We start from the raw sequence: 8,324 nt of genomic DNA, 5'->3' as shown, positions 1-8,324 counted from the left end.
ACTTAAAAATCCAAATAGACCTGTTGCTACACTCTTTTTTCTGTGTGGCACCTGCTGCAGCCAAATTGCTTTGAATGTCTACCCATCACAGACTGTTCATCAATCTCACCTGGAGAAACTGCGAGTGGCATCCGACCATTCGACTCTGGGACCCCTCACTGATCCTGAAATATCCGACCAGAAGTTACCCAGTTATTTTATTATTCCTAAGACACCGTTGTAAAATCAATACATCCGTTTTCCCCATTTGTTTTGAATGTATATGTGTGTGCATGAGGGTTAGAAAGAATAAGGAGTTATAAAATCTTTTCATACATATAGATTTATCTCATTATTGTTTAAAACATGGTTTATTAATAAACAGATAATTTTGTTGTTGTTTAAAGAAACCTGGTTTGGTGTGCTTTATTCTGGGAGATAAATAAAATGATTAATTTGGCTAATTTACGGTAGGTGGGAAACTTTACTAATATGTTGTGACCTGTGGAGTAGTGGGACTGAATTACTCCCGCCTTGGCTATAACAATATTTAAATTGAAAAGTAGGGCCCAAAGCCCTTTAAAAATGGCATCAGCGCCTGTGCAAAGGCATTGCCGGGACGGACATCCCACTCTTCCACGCCATCCGGATGGGTGCTTCACCCCAGCTATTTAAATGAGCCGTCGCATTTAATATCGCAGTGGCACTGTGATGTGCAGCCCGCGTGGGCAGACCGCCATTGTTAAATTTCAGTCCCATATGCTCTGGAGCCAACCCAGGACCAGGCTATTTTAGATCTGATAATACGTAATAAGACAGGATTAATAAATGATCTCACAATAAAGGATCCTCCAGGTAAGAGTGATCATAACATGATAGAATTTCACTTTCAGTTTGAGGGTGAAAAGTTTGGGTTTGAAACTAATGTCCTAAATTTAAATAAAAGCAATTATAAGGGCCTGAAGACAGAGTTGGCAAAAGTGGACTGGGAAAATAACTTAAAAGGTAAGACAGTGGAGAAGTCATGGCAGATATTTAAGGAGATATTTCGTAACTCTCAAAAAAGATAGATTCCATTGAGAAAGAAGGAATATATTAGAAGTATGGCTAACTAAGGAAGTTAACAATGGTATCAAATGCTGCTTAGATTAATGGTAGGCCAGAACATAGGGAACATTTTAGAAACCAGCAGAGGATGACTAAAAAAATAAGAGAGGGAAAAATTAGTGTATAAGAGTAAACTAGCAAGTAATATAAAAACAGACAATAAAAGCTTCTACAAACATATAAAAAGGAAGAGAGTAGCTAAAGTAAGTGTTGGTCCTTCAGCGGAAGAGACTGCAGAATTAATAATGGGAAACAAGGAAATGGCAGAGACTTTTAACAACTATTTTGTATCTGTCTTCACAGCAGAAGACACAAAAAGCATCACAAGAATAGCAAAAAATCAAGAGGCAAAAGGGAGGGAGGAACTTAAAACATTCACTTAGAGAAAAAGTACTAGGAAAACTAATGGGACTAAAGGCTGACAAGTCCTCTGGACCTGATGGCCTGCATCCTAGGGTCTTAGAAGAAATGGTTGCAGAGATAGTGGATGCATTGGTTGTAATCTTCCAAATTTCCCTAGATTCTGGAAAGATCCCAACGGATTGGAAAATCTCAAATGTAACACCACAATTCAAGAAAGTTTTTTTTGGGGGGGGTAGGGTGTGCAACAGAAAGCAGGAAACTATAGGCCAGTTAGCCTAACACCTGTCATTGGAAAAATGCGAAGGGAGTGAGCACAAAGTTCTGCTCGATTGAGTGCTGTGCGATAAGAGTGCTTAAATTGGAAATTTGAACAAGCAAGCAGGCAGAGTCAACATGGTTTAATGAAAGGGACATTATATTTGACAAAGTTATTAGAGTTCTTTGAGGATGTAACAAGCTGGGTAAATAAAGGGGAACCTGTAGATTTCATGTATTTGGATTTCTAAAAGGCATTCAATAAGATGCCACATTAAAAGGTTACTACACGAGATAACAGCTTATGGTGTTTGGGGTAATATATTAGTATGGATAGAGGACTGGCTAACTAACAGGAAACAGAAAGCTGGGCTTCATGTGGCATTTTTAGGTTGGCAAACTGTAATTAGTGGAGTGCCATTGGGTTCAGAGCTGGGGCCTCAACTATTTACAATCTATATTAATGACTTGGATGAAAGGACAGAGTGTATTATAGCCAAATTTTCAGACAATACAAAAATAGGTAGAAAGCAAGTTTTGAGTAGGACACAAAGTGCCTGCAAGGAGACATAGATAGGTTAAGAGAGTGGGCAAAAATTTGGCAGATGGAGTATAACGTGGGAAAATATGAGGTTGTCCAACTTGGCAGGAAGAATAGAAAAGCAGAATATTATCTACAAGAGAGAAACTGCAGAATGCTACGGTACAGAAGGATCTGAGTGTCCTTGTACATGAAACACAAAAAGTTAGCATGCAGGTGCAACAAGTAATTAGGAAGGCAAATGAAATGTTGGCATTTATTACAAGGGGATGGAGTATAAAAGTAGGGAAGTCTTGCTACAACTGTACAGGGTATTGGTGAGACTGTGTTTAGAGTACTGTGTACAGTTTTGGTCTCCTTACTTAAGGAGGGATATACTTGCATTGGAAACAGTTCAAAGAAGGTTCACTAGGCTGATTCTTGGGATGAAGAGGTTGTCTGATGAGGACGCTGAGGGGGTGTTTCCCGTTGGGGAATCTAGAACTAGAGGGCACAGTTTCAAAATAAGGGTCTTCCCTGTAAGATGGAGATGAGGAGGAATATGTTCTCTCAGAGGATAGTTAATCTTTGGAAATCTCTCCCCTAGAGAGCAGGGGAGGCTGGGTCATTGAATTTATTCAAGGCTGAGCTGGACAGATTGTTGATCTACAAGGGAGTCAAGGGTTAAGGGGGGCAGGCAGGAAGATGGAGTTCAGCCCACAGTCAGATCATCCATGATCTTCTTAAATGGCGGAGCAGGCTTGAGGGGCTGAATGGCCTGCTCCTGCTCCTATTTCTTTCTTATATTTTTATGAGTCAGAAGTTGTGGTACGCATTGGTACCAACGACATTAGCAAGGGCTGCTACTGAGGTCCTATGGTGAGATCTTCAGGAACTAGGAGAAAGTTAGAGTAGAACCTCGAAGATAATAATCTCTGGATCACTCCCAGTGGCCTGCTGCTAGCGTGAATATAAATTGGAAGATAGGGAGAATCAATGCATGGCTTGAAGCATGGTGCAGGAGGGAGGGTTTTAGATTCTTGGGGCATTGGGACCAGTTCTGGGACAGAAGGCATCTATTCAAAAGGGATGGGTTGCACCCCAATAGGACTAGGACCAATGTCCTCGCAAGGAGGTCCACTGGTGTGGTGTGGGAGGGTTTAAACTAAATTACAAGGGACTAGGCACCAGCATACAGAAGTAGAAAAGTGGATTAAGGAGCATAATGTGAGTATTGGACAGTACCAGAGAAGGGAGTAATTCCATATTGGATAGGAATGGACTGAGAAGGACAGGTAGACAGGGTGGTGAAGAAGGCGTATGGCAAGCTTGCCTTCATCGGCCGAAGCATTGAGTACAAGAGTTGGGACGTCATGTTACAGTTGTACACAACGTTGGTTAGGCCGCATTTGGAGTACTGTATGCAGTTCTGGTCGCCGCACTACAGGAAAGATGTGATTAAGCTCGAGAGGGTGCAGAAAAGATTCACAAGGATGTTGCCTGGTTTGGAGGGCTTGCGTTATAAAGAGAGATTGGATAGGCTGGGTCTGTTTTCCCTGGAGCGAAGGAGGCTGAGAGGGGACATGATAGAGGTATATAAAATTATGAGAGGCATAGATAGGGTCGATAGCCAGAGTCTGTTTCCATGGTAGGGGTGACTAAAACTAGAGGGCATAGATTTAAGGTGAGAGGGAGGAGGTTTAAAGGGGATCAAAGGGGTACATTTTTCACACAAAGAATAGTGGGTATCTGGAATGAGCTGCCTGAGGAGGTGGTGGAGGCAGGAACAGTAGCAACATTTAAGAGGCATCTGGACATGTACTTGAATGAGCAAGGCATAGAGAGATATGGAATTAATGCAGGCAGGTGGGATTAGTATAGATAGGCATTATGGTCGGCATGGATATGGTGGGCCGAAGGGCCTGTTTCTATGCTGTACGACTCTATGACTGCGAGGAATGCAAAGACAAGTTTAGAATGCGTGTGTGTAAATGCACAAAGTGTGGTGAATAAGGTTTGCGAGCTATAAGCACAAATAGCAGCATTGGAATATGATGTAGTGGTAATAACGGAAATGTGGCATGTAGTGCCACATGAGTGTATGTAAATCTTACTCAACAGTTACTGAGTCTTCTCTCTAATGAAATACATAGGAAAAACATCCTTTAAAAGAGCCACAGCCTGTTCAGTCTTTCTCAGTATCATCCTGTAAATGGAAATGGGACTTAAAAACTAGCCTTGGCTGGCTACGTTTAGGGTAGATAAGTCACCTAGTCTGGATGGCTGGCATCCAAGGTTGCTAATGGAAGTGGGAATGGAGATAGTGGAAGGGCTTGTCATGATCTTCCAATCTTCCTTAGATATGGGAAGGTGCCAGAGGAAACTATTAGAGAGGATTCTTCGGGACAGGATTTACTCCCATTTGGAAACAAACGAACTTATTAGTGAGAGACAGCATGGTTTTGTGAAGGGGAGGTCGTGTCTTACTAATTTGATTGAGTTTTTTGAGGAAGTGACGAAGATGACTGATGAAGGAAGGGCAGTGGATGTTGTCTATATGGACTTTAGTAAAGCCTTTGACAAGGTCCCGCATGGCAAAAGGTGAAGTCACACGGGATCAGAGGTGAGCTGGCAAGATGGATACAGAACTGGCTCAGTCACAGAAGACAGAGTGTAACAGTGGATGGGGTTTTTCTGAATGGAGGGATGTGACTAGTGGTGTTCCGCAGGGATCAGTGCTGGGACCTTTGCTGTTTGTAGTATAGATAAATGATTTGGAGGAAAATGTAGCTGGTCTGATTAGTAAGTTTGCAGATGACACAAAGGTTGGTGGAGTTGCGGATAGTGATGAGGATTGTCAGAGGATACAGCAGGATATAGATCGGTTGGAGAATTGGGCGGAGAAATGGCAGATGGAGTTTAATCCGGACAAATGTGAGGTAATGCATTTTGGAAGGTCTAATACAGGTGGGAAGTATACAGTAAATGACAGAACCCTTAGGAGTATTGACAGGCAGAGAGATCTGGGCGTACAGGTCCACAGGTCACTGAAAGTGGCAATGCAGGTGGATAACATAGTCAAGAAGGCATACGGCATGCTTGCCTTCATCGGTCGGGGCATAGAGTATAAAAATTGGCAAGTCATGTTGCAGCTGTACAGAACCTTAGTTAGGCCACACTTAGAATATTGCGTGCAATTCTGGTCGCCACACTACCAGAAGGACATGGAGGCTTTGGAGAGGGTACAGAGGAGGTTTACCAGGATGTTGCCTGGTCTGGAGGGCATTAGCTATGAGGAGAGGTTGGAAAAACTCGGATTGTTTTCACTGGAACGACGGAGGTGGAGGGGCGACATGATAGAGGTTTACAAAGTTATGAGCGGCATGGACAGAGTGGATAGTCAGAAGCTTTTTCCCAGGGTGGAAGAGTCAGTTACTAGGGGACATAGGTTTAAGGTGCGAGGGGCAAAGTTTAGAGGGGATGGGCGAGGCAAGTTTTTGACACAGAGGGTGGTGAGTGCCTGGAACTTGCTGCCAGGGGAGGTGGTGGAAGCAGATACGATAGCGACGTTTAAGAGACATCTTGAGAAATATATGAATAGGGAGGGAATAGAGGGATATGGGCCCCGGAAGTGCAGAAGGTGTTAGTTTCGGCAGGCATCAAGATCAGCGCAGGCTTGGAGGGCCGAATGGCCTGTTCCTGTGCTGTACTGTTCTTTGTTCTTTGATTGGAGAGTGGCAAATGTGACACCCTTATTCAACTACATTAATGATTTGGACATGAATATAGGAGGCATGATCAGTAAGTTTGCAGATGACACGAAAATTGGTGATGCTGTAAATAGTGAGGAGGAAAGCCTTAGATTACAGGGAGATATAGATGGGCTGGTAAGATGGGCGGAGCAGTGGCAAATGGAATTTAATTCTGAAAAGTGTGAGGAGATGTATTTTGGGAGGGCTAACAAGGCAAGGGAATATACAATGGATGGTAGGACCCTAGGAAGTACAGAAAGTCAGAAGGACCTTGGTGTACTTGTCCACAGATCACTGAAGGCAGCAGCACAGGTAGATAACGTGGTTAGGAAGGCATATGGAATACTTGCCTTTATCAGCCAAGGCATAGAATATAAGAGCAGGGAGGTTATGATGGAGCTGTATAAAACACCAGTTAGGCCACAGCTGGAGTACTGTGTACAGTTCTGGGGACCACACTATAGGAAGGATGTGATTGCACTGGAGAGGGTGCAGAGGAGATTCACCAGGATGTTGCCTGGGCTGGAGCATTTCAGCTATGAAGAGAGACTGGATAGGTTAGGGTTGTTTTCCTTAGAGCAGAGAAGGCTGAGGGGGAACCTGAGTGAGGTATACAAAATTATGAGGGGCATAGATAGGGTAGATAGAAAGAAACTTTTTCCCTTAGCAGAGGAGTCAATAACCAGGGGGCATAGATTTAAGGTAAGGGGCAGGAGGTTTAGAGGGGATTTGAGGAAAATATTTTCCACCCAGAGGGTGGTTGGAATCTGGAACACACTGCCTGAAGAGGTGGTAGAGGCAGGAATCCTCACAACATTTAAGAAGTATTTAGATGAGCACTTGAAACACCATAGCATACAAGGCTACGGACCAAGTGCTGGAAAGTGGGGTTAGAATAGATAGGTGCTTGATGGCCCGCATGGACATGATGGGCCGAAGGGCCTGTTTCGGTGCTGTATAACTCTATGACTCTATGAGTCTACAGGCCAGTTAGTTTAACATCAGTGATGGGTAAAGTTTTCGAAACAATAATCAGGTTAAAAAAGATCAACAGGCACTTGGAGAGGTTTGAGTTAATTAAGGATAACCAGCACAGATTTATAAAAGGCAGATCATGCTTGACTGATTTAATTGCATTTCTTGATGAAAAAGACACACATGCTGGTGAGGAACATTTAGTGAAAGACACATTTACATTGCTGTGACACCCGTGCATTCCCATTTGTGTCAGTGTTTTCTCTGAAGTAACAGGGAAGGCTGATAAAGGGAATGAGGTGGATGTTGTCTGTATGGATCTTAAGAAAGAGTTTGATAAAGTATCACATAAAAGGCTAGTTAACAAAACTGAGGCTCATAGAATGTAGGGGTCAGTGTCCAATTGGTTAAACATTTGGCTCAAGGACAGAAAACAGTGGGTCATGGCAAATGGAATTTTATCCTGAGAAGTGTGAGGTGATGCATTTTTGGAGGACTAATAAGGCAAGGGAATATACAATGGATGGTAAGACCCTAGGAAGTACAGAGGGTCAGAGGGATCTTGGTGTGTTGAAAGACAAACCATTAGTACAGAAAGGGTGTTAACGGACTGAAAATTGAACAGCCGCAAGTACAAACATGAAAAAAACACGGTGGGTAAGCAAACTGAACAAACTAAGATGAAATAAAATAAACATGAAAAAAAATGTTTAAAAGGAAAAAGAAAAAAAAACTAAAAATAAAAGTAAAATGGGAGGGCGGGGGGGGGGGGGGGGCGCCCGCCCGTCATGCTCTGAAATTATTGGACTCAATGTTCAGTCCGGCAGGCTGTAGCGAGCCTAATCGGTAAATGAGATGCTGTTCCTCGAGCTTGCGTTGATGTTCACTGGAACATTGCGGCAATCCCAGGACAGAGATGTGAGCATGAGAGCAGGGGGGAGTGTTGAAATGGCAAGCAGCCGGAAGCTCGGGGTCCTGCTTGCCGACTGAGTGGAGGTGTTCTGAGCCCTGCGGAACACTACTGGAAACTGCCCTCCAGTCGCTAAAACACCCGTCAACAATTACCCTTTGTTTCCTGCCATGGAGCCCATTTTGTATCCACTTTGCTGCATTTCCCTGGATCCCACGGGATTTTACTTTGTTAACAAGTCTGCCATGTTGGACCTTGTCAAAAGACTTGCAGGTTGATAGGTTAATTGGCCATTATAAATTGCCCCTAGTATAGGTAGGTGGTAGGGAAATATAGGGACAGGTGGGGATGTGGTAGGAATATGGAATTCGTGTAGGATTAGTATAAATGGGTGGTTGATGGTCGGCACAGACTCGGTGGGCCGAAGGGCCTGTTTCAGTGCTGTATCTCTAAACTAAACTAA

Source organism: Heterodontus francisci, chromosome 17 (assembly GCF_036365525.1).
Source record: "Heterodontus francisci isolate sHetFra1 chromosome 17, sHetFra1.hap1, whole genome shotgun sequence".
Lineage (NCBI taxonomy): Eukaryota > Metazoa > Chordata > Chondrichthyes > Heterodontiformes > Heterodontidae > Heterodontus > Heterodontus francisci.
Note: the sequence above shows the minus strand (reverse complement) of the source record.